The following is a 17,771-nucleotide window of genomic DNA, read 5'->3' as shown; positions in this document are numbered from 1 at the left end:
ATATATGTATATATATACATATACATATATGTATGTATATGTTACTATACATATATGTTACTATATACATATATGTATGCATGTATATATATATATACATTATGTGTATATATATGTGTGTGTATATGTATATGCCTAAAGCAAAGTTATTAAGTCTATTTACTCCCTGTTTTGCACATGCTTTTTTGTTACATACTGAGGCATGGGATCCTTATATAGTCTAACCTATCTTTGAACTCACACTTGTTGCTTAAGGAGCTCAAATACTGGTGTTAAAGACTATAGAATCATGACTCACTCTGGCTTTGCTTTGGGAATTTATTTTTCTTTTTAGATTTGTGTGAAGACATTTCAGTATAAATCCTTCAATTTGTGTTCAAACTCATGTTTAAAAAACATATCAGCATTCCTTCCAAGTGGTACCTGGTTTTACTTCTGTAGAATATATGGGTAAAAGAACCTAAACTGTAATCTATATAATATTTAGTTAGTGGTGTAACTGAAAACAAGCCTTAAAGATGAGGTTCAAGTATAAAGACTTGAAATCTAGTCTAGGTCCTAAAACATTGTTTGAAGGGTTGCTCTTAATCATTGCTATATGTGCAGTTTTCAAACATCTATACCTTAGGCCAATTAAGTGGGCTTTTCTAGGTACATAGATACCGAATTCAGGCTCCTAGATGTATTCTAATGGGTTCCCAAGGTTGGGGATTTGTGTTTGTACTAAACAGATTTATAAAAGACCAAAGAGTTTGGCTTAGTAATGAAAAATGTTTCTATATATGAAAAATCTGGCCTAAAGGATACATCACACAAGATCTGTATATGCAGAAGACAGCAGATAATGAAGTAGGGGTATCTGGCACTTTAACTATATCAACAAAAGATAAATCCAGTAGGAGGGAGGCCCTGAAAAAGCATTCTAAGAGAAAACAAATGCTCTACAGGTATCATTTTCCTATTTAAAAAAGGAAAAGAAAAGAAGAACTTTCAGTAAAACTCTGAAATACACGTGACTTCTCTAAGAGAAAGTGATTACACTATAGGGCATTTACTTAGAAAGTAAACCATCATCCAGGTGCTTAAGCATAGATGCAGGATAAATTTTGGCTTAAATTGTTCTTGAGTGAACAAAGGTTTATTTGTATTAATAAGCAGAATATGAGCTTGCTTGTTTTTGTTCTTACTGTCTCTAATTATTGTTATCCTCCAAACATTACACAGATAATCCTATCATGACAGTCAGGCTATCTAGCACTAGTCACGGTACCCGGTACCTTCATGCAAGGACAAAGAACTCTGTATAGAACTTCTTGCCCTAAGAAGATCTCAATGGAAGGAAAGTCAAGAATAAACTTCTCTGGTAACCACAGTTTCAAAAGACGATTATACAGAAGAGAAATTAATTTGATCAGCCATCGAAGTGAGCATGATCCTAGCCTGGCTCAGTATCAACGTTGGATACACCAGCCCCTATCTGGGTTTGCTAAATATCTGTACTCTTAGCATAAGAGAAATTGAGTCAGGAGAACTACCAAGTGTTTGAAGCTGAATTGTGAATTTCAGGCCATCTTGTTATACAATATCAGATTATGTCTCAAAAAGCAAAGCAACACAGAACTAAACAAGCAAACAACATAAACATTTTAAGAAAATTTTTAAAAATTGTGTGTTTCAGTCAATTGAGTCTCCTGCCATACCTATATGCCTGTACAAATTTTGTACAAATATTGAAATAGAGGATCTTCATTCCTTCAATGGTGATATATTTGATCCAATGATGTTAGTTTGTAGGCTACTGAAGGACCTTCCTGGGGTTGAATGGGTAGGTTCAGCCTTTGGACAAAGAACAAGTTGTGATTATCTTATAAATAAATATACAACGTCTTCTGGGATTTCAATGTGTTATGAGATGATGTTGTTGGTGGATCATTTCTATTAGTTAACAAATGTCTGCAACAATTTATGCTAGAAAAAGAACACACCAAGATAAAAAAGGTCAGCTACACATGACAGACCAGCTTCATAGAAGAAAATTCAGTCTGTGAAAGTTCATGTTTGGTATCTTCATCTTCACCAAGAAGAGTCTACTCTGTTGAAAAACAAAACCAAGGACTCAGAGAGAACAAATTGTCATATATGAAATGATACACAGAAAATTCCAAGGATGATAATCTTCAAAAAAAAAAAAATAACCCAACCAAACAAAAAGTGACTGACTTCAAAGTTGAGGATTCTAAAAGCTATAATTATTTTCCACCCTGAAGCAAAAGGTAAGTTTAACCTTTAGTCATGAAAATGTTGCAAACTGTAAATTTCAGTGTAACAGTTTATACAGGTAACTTCCTTTATGTTATAAATCAGCAGAATTTGTACACTTATAGACATTCTAGTAATGTGTCCAAGCATGGCATACAGATATTGTTTCCTAAAAAGGTCAGGAAAACATGCCGGGCAGTTGTGGCACACGCCTTTAATCCCAGCACTTGGGAGGCAGGTGGATTTCTGAGTTCGAGGCCAGCCTGGTCTACAGAGTGAGTTCCAGGACAGCCAGGTCTATACAGAGAAACCCTGTCTCGAAAAACCAAAGAGGAAAAAACAAAAAAAGAAAACATACAAGCTTATAATGGGAATAACCAGTTGATGAAATCATCATATGGAGGACAGATTATGAAAGACAGGGATGATTGTTATAAGGACTGAGCAAAAGGTGTTAGCTTCTGCCAAATGTACAACCAGAGATTACCTTGGTGATGGTTTTGTTATGAAACTATGTAACAAACATACTGTGTGTGTTTGTGTGTGTGTGTGTGTGTGTGTGTGTGTAGTCAGACTTCTGGAATTTGTTTTTTCTTAATAAAAGCACAGCAATATATTATAAGAATATGTTTAATGTCAGGTGTGGGGACACGGGGCTAGTTTGCAGCAGTTGATGATGATTTGGCTTGTGTTCTAGTAGAAGCAGGGTTTTGCCAGCTGCAAATAGTTTCTGCGATTGTGTGACTTTTGGAATTCTTGATATTTTTCAGAGAGTATATAAATGCCAGAGCCCTGTTAGGTGGGGTAGGTAGGTGGTTGGTGGTCATTTGGTAGATAGGTTGTGGTTTGTTAGTAGTCATGCTCAAAGATGAAACAAAAAGAAAGAAATTAGATTCAGAGCTCTCTACCTCTCTCTCCTCTATCCTCTCAAGTGATGGGGGTGAAACTGGGCAGATAAAAGGTGGGAAAAATGAGGAACCCACAAAGTAATAAAAGACAAGCTATCTGTGTGTTTGACTAATGTATATCGGTGTATTTTCTGTACCTTTGAATGCAAGGGACCACCATAGATGATTATATAGCCCTAGCCTTGCACCTTTTTAGAGAAGATATCAAGTTGTTCACTACTGTATACAACAAACTATCTGGCTGGTAGATTTTCAGAGACTCCCCAGGCTCTGTCTCCTTTCTCACTGTAGGAAGAATAGATGACAGGTATGAGGTACTGTATCCTTTATGTGGGTTATTCATATTTAAACATAGTTTCTTGTGTTGACTGGCAAACATTTTTCCCATGGAGATTTTATTTTCCCATTTCTTTCTTTCCTTTTTTTTTTTAAACTTATAAACTGTCTCTGTGGATTTAAATTAAAACAAAAAATAGCCAGTCAGCACTTTCCTAATTAGCCATGGAATCACCTACATATTTCAGGCATTCAACAAATATGACTGTATTATGTTACTGATTTAATTAAAATACTACTGTTTCAAGTTTGCTTTAAATAAAATTGACTAGAAAAAATATGTAAAGGAGTAAAAAATAATAATAATCTGAAATTTTAAGAGTAGAATGCAGGTCAAATTATCTCAGAAGATAAAACCTCTACCGAATTAAAGTGATGACCCTTCTAAACTCACAACAGTTTTTTTTTATTAGTGGAAGAAATGATGCACAACCTTAGCTGCTTATAAATTGATGTTTTATATTTGAACAATTTACCCATATGATTCGTGTTTATTGGCCTAATAAAAGCACATCTGTGAGATGTAGATACTTTGGTTAAATGCTTTCTCTTTTATATTGCTTGTAGATTTGCAAATAGCCAGCTAATCAAAGGTTGATTTATATTCACTACATTTCCATTTAAGTGCTAGAAGTAAGTACCTTCCCATGGGTAATGGTTATAGTTACCAGACGTCCATAACACAAATTAAAACATCCGCTCTATGGCATTGGGTTATTTTTAACCAGCTTAACTGCGACCTAACCACATCTGCTATAGGAGTTGCATCCCCAAGTGATGGGATCACTGACATATTTAATAAGTCAACTTCAAGTGCTATAAACAGAGGAAATAAGGAAATAAGTACTGTATTAGTATTTATTAGAATATAAGCATATATGCAAATACAAAACAGTTTGGGCAAATTATGTGTAAATTTTATTCAAGCATTGATCATTTTTCAAAGAAAGTATGGGAGAGAATATGTACATTTTGCTTAGTAGAAAAGAAAAATGACTCACAGCCTTTTCATGGCAGAGGCAGAGTGGAGGCTAACCATTGTTAATGTTACTTGTAGCAGTTTTCTCTAAACAGTATGTAATTAACAAAACACATTGAGTAGCACACCACCATTAAATGAGACATAAAGTAAAATGAAAAACAAAGGTGTTGAAAATTCTTGCTCAAAGAACTGTTGCTCAGGCAGTCTTGAGGATAAAATAACTAACAAAGACTTCACCATGTTATCTCCTTACCGCATGTACACAGAGCTGTTTCATTTCATTATTTTATTTTATTTTAGATAATCAAAAGGATCTCTCCCATAGAGTCAAACTCTGCATGTCACGGTCATCTCTACCTCTCTGTTCTCCATAAGTGTACATCAGGAAGAGGTGCTCCAGTTTGGGGGATGTGCTGGTCACTTTTAATTAGCTGCTTGGCACAATGTGGAAATCAGCTGGGAAGGGAGGAGTCTCAGGGATTATCTGTATTAGGTTGGCCTTTGAGCACATCTAGTGGGGATTGTCTTGATAACTTATTGGATGTGAGAAGATGCTGCGGTACGTAGCGTCATTTCCTGGGTTCTGGACTCCGTGCAAGCAGAAAGGGTGAACTGAATAAGACAGGCGTGCACCATTCTCTCTGCTCTTGCCTGTAGCCTGGAACCGTGTGTTAAAAATTAACCTTTTACTCCTAAGTTACTTTTGTCAAGGTGTTTTGCTCCAGCAATGGAAAATGGTCCCAAGGTATAGACTGTCAAGTGTTTACCCACACATCTCAATTTTGGGGGTTCCTTTTTCTAAAATCCATGTGATTAGGTTCCCCCAATCACAGAGTTGAAGTAATGGACTTGTCATTATTGAGCCAAATACTATTTTATTAGGGATCAATGTTATTATACATTGATTATAAAACTATATTGCAGAGGCAAAATATGAGTTGGAGAGGAATAGCAAGCTGATTATATCATTATGCTAATATTTGCAAATTGTAATAGATGAGTCTCAAGTTTGTATTCAAGAGAAGCAATTTTAAACAAGACCATGTACAGTAGAGGACAATGATGAGGAGAGAGAAAGTAGTAGAGGGCTTGGGAGCATGTGTGGGCATGTGTGTCCGATCAAATGGCTTTTCATTTATATATCCTTCAAAAGTGACAAATTTGAGCTTTAATCTCTACTCAATAAATATGTAGATAGATGTAAGAAAACTTTAGTAAATAAATCATAGGAGAATAATGTGATTGTATTATAGAGGTCAGAGTAAATGACATAAAATTATTTTAGAAAAAATCAAAATTGTATAAAATGATATTTTATGTATCCAATTAACATACATTAAATATTTATAATGAAAATACGAAACCCAATGAAACACAGACTCCTAGCTTTATACATATAGCCAATATGACTAAGAGATGTTTGTATGAGGCCAGCAATAAATAATATCATTACTTTTACCTTTATTGCTGTAGAGACTCAATCATAGAATTACATTGAGGAAGGTTTTCAGATTAATATAAAGACCACAATTTCTTAAAATTGTTTTCAATACTGAATTCAGATATCATTAAAATATAAGAAATCAAAGAAAGACTAGAAGCGTCAAAGAATTACTCATCAAAAATCCCATCTATTCTTACTTTTTCCTGTTTTGAGCGCTTTCTCACGATTTAGAATACAAAGTAGATCTACACGTGTTTGGGGGAAAAAATTACCAAATCCTGATTTGACATTTTCACATCGAGATTCAACATGAAATCTGTTCATGACCACACTAGTTGTGATTATAAACATAACAGAAGGGTGTTTAGCATTCGACTTAGTGGCGGGAACCTGGGGGAGTGGGGACTAAAATGAGACAGATTAAACTCCCTGCAATAGCCAACTTTGTTCAAATCACTAGACAATTTACACTCTGAGGGTTAAGAAGAATCACATGAGTAAAGTTCTCATGAGTTCAAGCTGTATTCACAAAGACGAGCCCCATGTGGCAAGACATGTTTTCCCATTGAGGCATATGAAGGATAGTGCAAACATTTAACTGACCAACAGCAGCAAGCAGTAATGAGCGATATGAAGTAAATGCACTCCGATCTGCCATACCTAGGAGGAGCACGAAAGCATATTCTAAGAACATTTCTATGTTTTGAAAACTGAGGTCACCCTCTCTTGTTTAGCTTACAAGCACTCAAAGATCTCCTCACAGGACTCCATTCTTGAACCATGTAACAACCCAAGCCACTATTTCCCTGCCACCTGATTGGTTAGCAGACTCACCAGTCAAGGGGTCCCCAGTGGAGGAATTAGAGACAGGACTGAAGGAGTTGAAGGAGCTGAAGGAGCTGAAGGAGCTGAAGGAGCTTGCAGCCCCATAGGAGAAACAACAATATCAATCACCCCCCTCCCGAGCTCCCAGGGACTAAACCACCAACCAAGGAGTACACATGGAGGGACCCATGGCTCCAGCCACATATGTAGCAGAGGAAGATCTTGTTGGACATCAATGGGAGGAGAAGCCCTTGGTCCTGTGAAGGCTCAATGCCCCAGTATAGGGGAATGCCAGGATGAAGAAACAGGAAGGGGTGGATGGGTGGGGGAACACCCTCATAGAAACAGGGGGAGGGAGGATGGGTTAGGGGTTTTGAGAGGGGAAATCAGGAGAGGGATAACATTTAAAATGTAAATAAAGAAAATATCTAATAAAATAATTTTTAAAAGGAAAAAAAAAAGGTTCTTGGGGAATTAGTGTCTGTGATTACATCTATCGTAGCTCAGCTTAAATTAGAGGTCCACAAATCTGTGTCTATAGAGAAATCTTCAAGTCTGGCATATTGGTACACACCTGCAATTTCAATAGTTGAAGATCAGAGGTAAGAAGATGGCATGGTCTCACACACTACCACCTCACCACCCACTAAACCCTGCCATCTTCCCTTCCTTGTAATATGTATTGGAAGATGCTAGCTCCAGTTCATGAGATGCAAGTACATAGCCTGCAGTAACTGCAGAAACTAGGAAAATAAAAAGGGATCATTGTTGGGGTAGAAGCTGGGCTGGCAATAAAGAAAGGAATATAGAATCCAAGCATCTATAAAGGGAATGAGGAATAAGGGGAGGGGGCTTTAATTAGGCATCGGGTGAGGGAGATAAATACAGAAGGAGGAAGGAGAACAATAAAATAATAGTCAGGATGCCTGACAAAGATCCTAAAGAATCACACTTTTAACTATTTAACAATACAAAGAATATATGAATATATAATCTATAACATATAATATAATATAACATATAATATGAAATATGATATATATTTTATGTACATATGTAATTCTACATGTATATAGTTCAAATTTATATTTCTCAAATAGGCTGAATGAGCTCGCTCCAAAGGCCAAACACTACCTAAGAAAAACCTAACACAAGGCATGAGAAACCCTCTTTTGTATCACTGGTCAGATCAGCTCCCCAAACACACAGGCTATTGCTATTGCCCCTGATCGTGGATAGACATAGAAGGTAAGTCCCTGTTGCTGAAGACACACCATAAACTTAGGACATAGGCATAGAGGGCCCTGACCTGGAATTGATCAGAGTGTTCCCTTCCTTAGAACTGGCTTTCATAGTACCAGGAGGCGCCATACAGGATTCCCCAAAGAAGGAAGCAAAGGACAGACAGTGTTGGGCAGTTATAACACGCTCGAACCACAACAATGAGCGACATGGAAGAAAACCTGAAGGGTACTATGGTGGCACACATATCTCGTCTGTAACCAAAGGTCTCTAATTGGACCTAAGACCACCTAAGCAAAAGAGACATCGTGCCTTGTGATAGAGCCAGTTACACAGGGATGGTGAAATCATGGATCATTGGGGAGCATCGACACCTACCACCTTACTAAACAAGTACAATCCCTGATTACACTGTGAACATATGTGCTCATACCCACATATAAGAGTAGTCTTCACTTCTCATCAAAAGAAATTCTCTGTGAAAACATATATGCATGTAACACTATAGAGACTGAGAAAACTATATTTAGGGATATATATCTAATATACACATACATGTAACAACGGTTAATGAAAAAGAAGCCATGGGTTTGAAAGAGTGAGGAAGGCTTACGGGAGGAACTTCTCGGAGGAAAGGGAAAGGAGACATGATGTAATTATATTTTATTCTCAAAAACAATTAAATTGAATTTTCTGAAGAGCTCTAAATAATCCAATTACTTTGCATTCTGTTCCTATGAGCAGACAAATTCAGTCAGAAGTTCTAATAACATGCACCTTTCAGAAAAGTACAGTCAATATTCTTGACAGATGGGGAACTAGATAGATGGCTCAGTGGTTAAGAACACTTCCAGAGGACACCCCCAACCCCAGCACCTACCCAGGGCAGCCTACAACTGCCCTTAACTTCAGCTGTAGGGAATCGATGCCCTCTTCTGGCTTCCAAGGGTCTCTGCATGTTATTAAATAATGATAATATACTGCCTTATCCTGATGAACAAATTGAAATGCTTTTATCCCATAATGGAGAAAAACAAAAGGTTTTTTGTTTTTGTTTTTGTTTTGTTTTGTTTTGTTTTTGGCATTGGTCTTTTCTTGAAATATGTGAAGTATAGCTTATGAATATAAGGTACCTGGAAGGTAAAGCTGGGGTTTAGAAATAGTTATATTCAAGAGGCATGGATGAGAACTGATGTATACTGTTAACAGGCAAAAGAGAAAGTGGATTTATATTTTAAATAACATGGCTAAGTTTCCATGGATGCTGAACACATTGCATGTTATTGCACATACTTTCATGGATTGATCTTTATAGGAAAAATGAATAATAGGCTCTCTCCAAGGATATCTTATGTCCAAAAAGACGATCTCTGTTGGAATTCTAGATGGATACACACAGCTGGGGTTGAATTTAAATATAGCCTGGCTTGACTTCTAGCATCTTTTTGAACTTTTGAAAGGCACTTGAAAAACAAGGACGCCCTCTACAATCTGTGATGGTTTTACATGGCTTTGATACGTTAGGTCTTTCTCCAGGGTAAAAATGAGTTCATGGTTGGTTGTCCTGTGTGTTCAGAAACTTAGCAGGACACCTGACGAGCTGCTCAGTGGGGTCTCTAAGAATTAAAAAGGCATGAAGCGCAGACTGGCCTCCCTGGGGGAGGGAAATGTGAGGAGGGGGGTTGCCTTCTCTGAGCCTTAAGGCATGTGCAGAAGGTTTCTACAGAGATTTTCTGTGTTGGTATTTAATACATTCTTTTGTTTAAGCTCTAAGATTTTTTTGTTTAAGTTCAAACAAAATCCAACAGATTTTGAGTTACTGAGTTTAGATATTACAGTGCGCGTCTGATCTCAGCACTAAAAGAATAATCAGCTCTATCTCAAATATGGTATAGAAAGGACAAGGTTTTTGTTCTCAGATCATCAACTCTTGCATTTACATTTTAATGTTTAAAGCCATCTTATTTCTTGCCTCCCAAATTTGGATTTCCAATGCAAGGAACTTAGTAAATGAAGCACTACAATTAACGGTTACATTGTCTGGAGTTAGAGAGACTCTCTATGGCAGAATCCAGTTATCATGGAGACTATTTTTCACCCTCACAAACAGATGGGCGGCATCGTTGTGACAAGTTACCAAGAATTATCAGAACAATTTGAAATCACAATCAATTAACGGTACTTTTGCAGGTGTGCTTATCTTAAAGTTTCACATTTGAATTGCCTTTAAATATTTTCTGAAAATTATTTTATAAGAATATTCTCAGTCATCATGTTCTTGCTGGAAATTGAACTCACGACCTCTGGAAGAGCAGTCAATGCTCTTAACCACTGATATCACAACCATCTGTAATGGGAGCCGATGCCATCTTTGGATGTGTCTGAAGACAGTGACAGTGTCTTCATATACATAAAATAAATAAATAAGTCTTTTAGAGAAAGAAATATTCCAAGTCAAACTTAAATAATACTGATAATGTAGTGTTGATATGTACTGAAACTGTTTTTTTAAATTGTAAGTTGGTCCTGTAAGTAAGGTTTCTTTTTTGTTCTTCTCCCCCTCCTATGATCAATGTCCAAAGATCAATTCTGCACCTGGCACCACTTTTTGAATGACTGAATCTTCACTACTTGATCCTGTACCCATAGGCTCACATTTTTTCTATCATGAAAAATGAATCATATAAATCAAGCAGGAATGAAAGGACCTCACATCTAATTAATAGGATTGAGAAATAGACTTTAAGCTGCATAAAATATTTGGAATAGATATGGTCAGGATGAACAAAAGGTACAGAAGCAAGATGATATCTATGTTGAAGGTTCTATAAGGATAATTGATTAGAAGTTCATAACTGTAGATACAGATATTGTAGGCACAGAGCAAAGTTACCTTCAACTATCATTACTCCCCCTAGTCACCATTCATGGTCCTTTTATGTGCCTGTCTTAACATTATTTTAAGTATAAGTGATTTGGGGTATATCCATACAAGTATTCATGCCAGGTCAATAGCTTCCAGTAACCCCCAAATCTAAAGAATGACATTAGAGACCAACATTTGAGATATACAGAGGAGATTTCCCTTATTGGCCATATTTCCCAGGAAATCACCTTCCTAATATCTTAATTAATGTGTCTGCTAATTGGCTTGATCTATGACTCTGTTTTGTTTTATGACCATGGAAATTGGTGTAACTGCTTCAGTACTGGTATGTGTCTTTTTAAGTCACCTGAATCCACATTCTTGGGCCACAATCACCACAGTGAGACGGTACTTTCAAGACTGAATGATAATTACTGGCTTTTGAAATGTTTTAGCTTCAGAAATATCCTAGGAGCCATTTCTTGGATGAGATTTTCAACATAGCACCATAAACTTAGAAAACATTTACTTCCTCACAGCTTTGTTCTTTAGTGACTTTTTATTTAATGAGCCAACAGAGATTTACAGAAAACAAAAATATGGGGCTAGCGGATAAAGATAAATTGCTTGTCATGTAAGCAAGCATGAAGACCTGAGTTCAATTCTCAGAACCTGAAAAAAATATCAGCATGGTAGAGCACACTCATTAGGCCAGGCAGGGACTGCTGGAACCCTGGAGAGTGCTGGTAGCCAAGAAAACCAGATTAGTGAGTCTCAGGCCAATGAGAGAGCCTGACCCTTCCAAACCAAGTTGGAAGGTGTCTGAGGAATGAAACCTGAGTGGTCTGTGGCTACCACATGCACACACACCCATATGCAAATATACCCATGTATACATATGCATATATGCTCTTGCACATCTGTGCATGTATACGTGAATATGCACATAGACATACACACACACACACACAGAGAGAGAGAGAGAGAGAGAGAGGGAGTGAGAGTGAGAGATCTTCATACTAACAATTGAAAAAAAAAGGTTGTAAACTTTACTAAATTTCTCATTAGATCCTCAAGAAAGCAGAGAGAAAAAGAAAATTTTATTTGTGCCTGCCACCCAAATGGTAAGACATTCTCTAAACAAGCTATACATTCAGAATCAGCTTCCTTATGATGAAATATTATCTTTGTGTTTTGAAAACTTTTAATAACATTAACTTTCAGAAGAAAACTGATGGAAATGAATTTAAGTAGTTAGTCGGTGTAGACTGTTTTTGTTGTTTTTCTGCTTCTTTTAAATTTTAAATCAAAATTCCCAAGATCTGATAGGACCACTGAATTAAGCAAATGCATGTAATCCGGGGCTTTCCTGATGCTGCACATATGGCATGTAGTTCTAGAGGAGTTGAAGGTTGGAAAGTGAGCTTGAAAACCATTGTTATCCAGCTATAAACAGAGCTAGTCTGAAGGATTTCAGACAATTTGACTTTGTCATTTGGCATTTGTTATTTGTTGTTTTGTTATTTGCTTTTGGTGAGGTGAAAAAGAACCCACAGAATCCCAACGGTCAAATGATGGTCCAGGAAGATTTCCTGAGCAGGATATTTTTACTTCCCAAGTTGGTGCTGCGGGTCTCATTTCAAGTGTTTCTGCATTCTGGACCACTATACAGCTGCTGCATCTATATTAAAACCTTCCATCTTACATGGAAACTCCTTCAGGCACAGGATGTCAAAGAGGAGGTAAAAACAAGAGAAGATGTTAAAAGTGAGGTTACTGATACAAAAGGTCATTCTAAGAGGAAGTGAAGCAGTCCACCCCTACAGTGAAACCCCTTAAGCCCAGGAAGTAAACAACTTAATGGGTCCAGGAAGTCAAGGAAGTTCACCAGATTTACTAGGCTGTACCCTCTCTAAGCATATCTAAACAGTAAGATTGCTGAGCTATACTAAGAGTAGGATTGTCTTGAAGAAGCAGAGACCAGCAGAGCTTCCTGGTAGAGGCTTACTGGTCTGAGTTGAGCTCTCTAGAAGAACACCTGTCAAAGAGGGTGAGTAGGTGTTTATCCAGGGCTACCCAGAAATAGTGTCATATAACATGGCACAGCCTGATCTTACTATCATCTAACCTTATCCAGGAATAGCTGAGGTCAACAGGTGCACTTTGAATAAATCCTAGCTTATATTACTAAACCAAACCATGCCCTTTGAAAGTACTTAAGCTTCTTTTGATTAAAAGTTTTTCAATAAATATGTATCTCAAGGTATTATTTCTCAATGAAAGCAAAACCAATCTCAAAGCTTCTAACATTTTTATTTCATTACCATTCTAAAGAAGAGGAGTTTTAGAATATATTTCTACCAACTCCCTTTATTGGTTGAATAATCCAAATGTATATAGTCATAGATTTTAGCCCAAATACTCTGAAATATAATTTAAGTTTAGAAAAAGCCTCTTCAGGCAATTGGAAAGGATGAAAGTGTCTCCAATCTAAACTTTGTACTTGGGTGTCAGGAGAGATCACTGATTACAATATTGAAAGTGAATAATATTAAAATGCAGTAGTATACATATTAAGAAGCATACATTTCAAGGATTTTTCCTACCTATAACTTTCTTCATATCTCAGTCAATAACATAGTATTGATGAATCTTAAACTATATAATCAAAATTAAAATAGCAATGTTTTTTTTTTTATGTAATCATTGGGTAAATCTAGATCATAAGTAAGGGATAGTTCTCCCTAGTAGAATTTTTTATTGAGTTTTGACTTTAATACTTTGCTTGAGAAAGACTTACTATATTCAAAGCTAAGGAGAAACTGCAGTCTAGGGGATATAATTTATCCTTTTCTTGGATTAAAGTAAGGCAACATTAGGAGACATTTTCTGGGTAATAACAAGGGTACAACTTTACATTCAAATCAAGCCAGGTTCCTTACTATGTCCATAGCTTGAACTTTGGGTCCTCCAACTCCAGAAAAGTTGGCAATATATTCTGAGGGTGTGAAAATTGTGTGTGTGTGTGTGTGTGTGTGTGTGTGTGTGTGTGGATGGATTTACCTGTCTTAGAATATTAAGCAATTTAAATGGCAAGTAAGTGAACTGTTTGACATAACCATTTTGATTGTAATCTCAAAACAAAGGCTACTGATGAAAACCATAGAAGAAAAATGTAGATGTTAAATAAACACACTAATCCATATGTGACCTTATAATTCAGAGGAGGATATACTGCATCATTACTGCATTGTACACATGTAACTTGTGGATATCCATGGTGTCCATCAGAGACTTCTCCGGAATATTGGATGCCTAAAGTCTAGAGTCGGACAATACAAGTTCTTGCACTGCTTGAGTTAGTGTCTGGTCTGGCCTATAACACTTCACCCCTTAAATGATTTTGAGAGAGAGTTAAGCTTTAATGAGTTTATAGGAACACAGGATGCAAGGACACGGTTAATGTAAATATTTTCACTTTCTTAAATGCAGCAGTTTCCCAGTGTGCTATGACTTTAAAACAAATAGGATTCCGTTGATCTGAGGGTGAAAGCCAAATCATATTATTTGCATATAAATTGTGTTATTTTACTTTTTATTGCACTGTTCTTAAGTATAGCAAAATGATCCATGGTTCAATTATGTTTGGTTTAAAATGAAGGATTGCTTCTTCAATTTTATATATAATTATTCTCTATTTGCTTTCCTTATTTGCCTTAATAGCTCTAATAATTATATATATATGTGTGTGTGTGTGTGTGTGTGTGTGTGTGTGTGTATGTGTGTGTGTGTGTGTGTGTATAATTTGTTGATTCTCTTCCTCACAAGACCAACTCTTTAAAAGCATGTATTGATTATTTTATTCAAAGCTTTGTAGCCAATTTTCATTGATGTAATAACTAAAAGAATAATCAATAGCATTAAATAGTTACATTAATAAGTCAAAAATGTGATTGTTTGGTTCATAGCAATTGAATGTGCTAGATTAGTAGCTACCCTGTACTTAAAAATAGCACATAACTTTAGGTCCTTCAAGAAGGGGATAGACAAATTATTTGAGTTTAATTGCTTTACCCTGGGGTCACTGAAATCTTGATACAGACCATTTGAAGAACTTTAAAAAGTTTACCTAAAAAATAAATGAAGAAAATAAGCTTTAAAAAGCTTCCTATAATGTAACATGATGACATCTAAATCATTCTAGAAGAACCCATCGACTTCAGCAGGGAAAAATGTTGTTCGCCTACAGTGCCGCACAAGAAGAACGCAAAGGTTTCTAATATTTTCACAAGTTTTGATAGCAAGCAGATTTCAAGATATCAACAGAACTGTGGAGGAAAAAAATGAACCCTGAAAAAGAGCCAGAGAAATAATAGAAAAGATCATTCTAGGTTCTTTCCCATAGAACTAACAACAAAGATTATTCAAGGACCAATAACACCATTTAAAAGCAACTACACACTGCCATGAGTATTATATATGTTTGTGTTTGTCACATATGTCACCTTAACATGAATACCATGTTCTTTCTCAAGGAATATTTGACACCTCACTATTCCCCATAACACATTTGGCAATAGGGCTGCTGGAGGGTAAATGAAATATCTGAGTGTTTCCCCTCCCAATGAATCAGCTCCTATAGACAAGAAGAACTAAACAACGATAATGTTCTGTTAATAAAATGAGGGTTTTTGTGTGGTTTCCCTTTGGCCACTTCAGCTATTATACATCTATTATTACATAGTAGGGAGTGTGTCAATCATACATTTCCAACAGGCTGGACTGAGATAAGTCACTTTGCATAAACATAGTCAGCACGTGAACATATACATACCCATAATCAACCTACTCTCCCTTTCTCTTTTCCTTCCTCCCTTCTAGTTAAATTTAATGTGAAATTAAGTTCAAAATGGTAGTTCAATAACACACATTATGTAGCTTGGTCTCTGATATTGTGATTACCAGACAAGTAATCTAAAAGCTAAATGGAACTGTAATGGATGCTGTAAATGAAAAAGTCAACAAGAATAGCAACCCAGTGTATCTCCCTTCACAGAAGGTTACCACGCTCATGTTTTATTATTATTATTTTTCATGAAACTGTTTTCCAACACGGGTACAACAAATTTAGGCTGGTTTTTAACCTGAGAAAAGGAAGGATTTTGTCAGTAAGTAGCAGTTAAAAAATATATCAAACTCATGGTTTTAGATGTCTATATCTGAAAAGACTCCCAAAGATTGCTAGAAAATTTTAGTTATTTATGGCAGTGCTCCATGTGCCCTGTGATAAACTAACTATAACAAATGTAACTTCTACTTTTCCTGCATTATCTTTACTTTGGTAAAACAGATTTTTATGGAGAATAAGAACCTGTTAATATTTTAAAGAAAAAAATTATTGGCTGTAAAGAAAATATATTTTGCGTGCACACCAGTATGTGATTTTAACATATACTTAAATTGATAAAATAAAGACTATGGAGATGTCACAGTAGATTGCAGTATTAGCAATACAAGCCTAATGTTCTGAATTTTTTCCTTTAATTAATTAATTTATTTATTCACTTTACACCCAATGACAGTCCCCACTCTCCTCCCAGTCCCCTCTCACGGGCCCCCTTACCCTCTCCTCTTCATCTCTGAGTAGGGGGTGATCCCTTCTGGGTACCAACCTCCCTTGTACCTTAAGACACTGCAAGACTAAGTACATCCTGTCGATTTTTATCCCAAGCTCAGGCCAAAAGCTAGCTATGGTTGTAATCCTAGAACTCCAGCAGATGGGATGTGTAGATAGGAGAATCATCTACATATATCCTGGACTAAGCTGTACGGTGACCAAAACAAGAAGAGGACCCCCTACTTCAACCAGATGGGAGGTGTGAACTGATGCCCAGAGATTGTCCTCTCACCTCTGCATGAACGGCTTGATGAAGAGGAGCCCATCCCACACCCATGAAGAAAGGAACACACACACAAAATAAGTGTCAAAAAATAGATAATAAATACATATACCTCACAAGCAAGACTCTTACATGTCTGATCTATTTTAAAGCTGGAAAAGGTGGCTTAGCATTTAAGAAAAGATACTGTTCTTGCAAGGGTCTGGAAATCAGTTCCAAGTGCTCATATCAGGCTGCTCACGAGTGTCTGCAAATTCAGTGCCTAGGGATCACACATGCTTTTCTGGTCTCTGAAGGTACCTGTACATATAGCCACATAACTAAATAAAAGTAAATCTTTAAAGAATAAAACCATTTCTGTTTTAAATCATGATGCCTTTTGCTTCGCGTGTGCTAGTTTAGAGCGCAGTACTATTAGCAGCTTCTCCAAGGTTCTGCGTAAGAAAGTGTGAAGAGGCTGCCACGAGCATTTCCTGATTCATGGGAGTGAGCCAAACAGAAAGTCAATGGGCAAGGAGTCTCATTTATAATTCTGGACCAAATCCAATGCTACTCCACCTCTTAACCTCATAGGCAAAGTCCCTGCATTTGATGGCTCAGGTCGAACGGTCTCATCTCTTCCATGAGATAGGTTGTATTCATGGTCTTAAGAAACCACCAGAGGCACTTTACTCCATGGAATTTCCAGATGGATCTAGGCTTGCTTGATGTTGCTGAACATCTTTTCAGGTTCCTGTTTTTATCACATACCTGCCTGAGTTAAGTGCCTCTTCAATTATTTCTAGAAAAACTACAGGCTCAACTTATCACTGCATCTTAAGAGATTGCCCAAACACTCTGAATATATATAATTTGGAAACAATACCACTTACATTCTAGTCTGATTTGGATGCTTTTTATCTATTTTTATTTAATGGTTTTATATTTTTAATTAAAATATTATTATGTCACTTTGCTCCTTACCTTTTCTCCCTCCCCGCCCCCAGAGCCTGTCATGTCCCCTCGTCTC

The 17,771-nt window shown here is 36.6% G+C and overlaps 1 protein-coding gene and 1 long non-coding RNA gene across 14 annotated transcripts in view; one reads left to right on the top strand and one right to left on the bottom strand.

The window, feature by feature from the left end:
* Positions 1–1,893, top strand: part of LOC116074379 — a 10,839-nt gene extending 8,946 nt beyond the window's left edge. The window contains exon 3 of the long non-coding RNA XR_004112191.1: positions 1,225–1,893. This is a non-coding gene — a long non-coding RNA (uncharacterized LOC116074379). The remainder of the gene's footprint in view (positions 1–1,224) is intronic.
* Pcdh15 (protocadherin related 15) overlaps positions 1–17,771 on the bottom strand; it is a 1,206,525-nt gene that overhangs the window by 861,001 nt on the left and 327,753 nt on the right. The gene's annotated exons all lie outside the window — the stretch shown is intronic.

The sequence above is a fragment of the Mastomys coucha genome, unplaced genomic scaffold, assembly GCF_008632895.1.
Source record: "Mastomys coucha isolate ucsf_1 unplaced genomic scaffold, UCSF_Mcou_1 pScaffold3, whole genome shotgun sequence".
NCBI lineage: Eukaryota > Metazoa > Chordata > Mammalia > Rodentia > Muridae > Mastomys > Mastomys coucha.
Note: the sequence above shows the minus strand (reverse complement) of the source record. Positions and strands in the feature narration are given on the sequence as shown.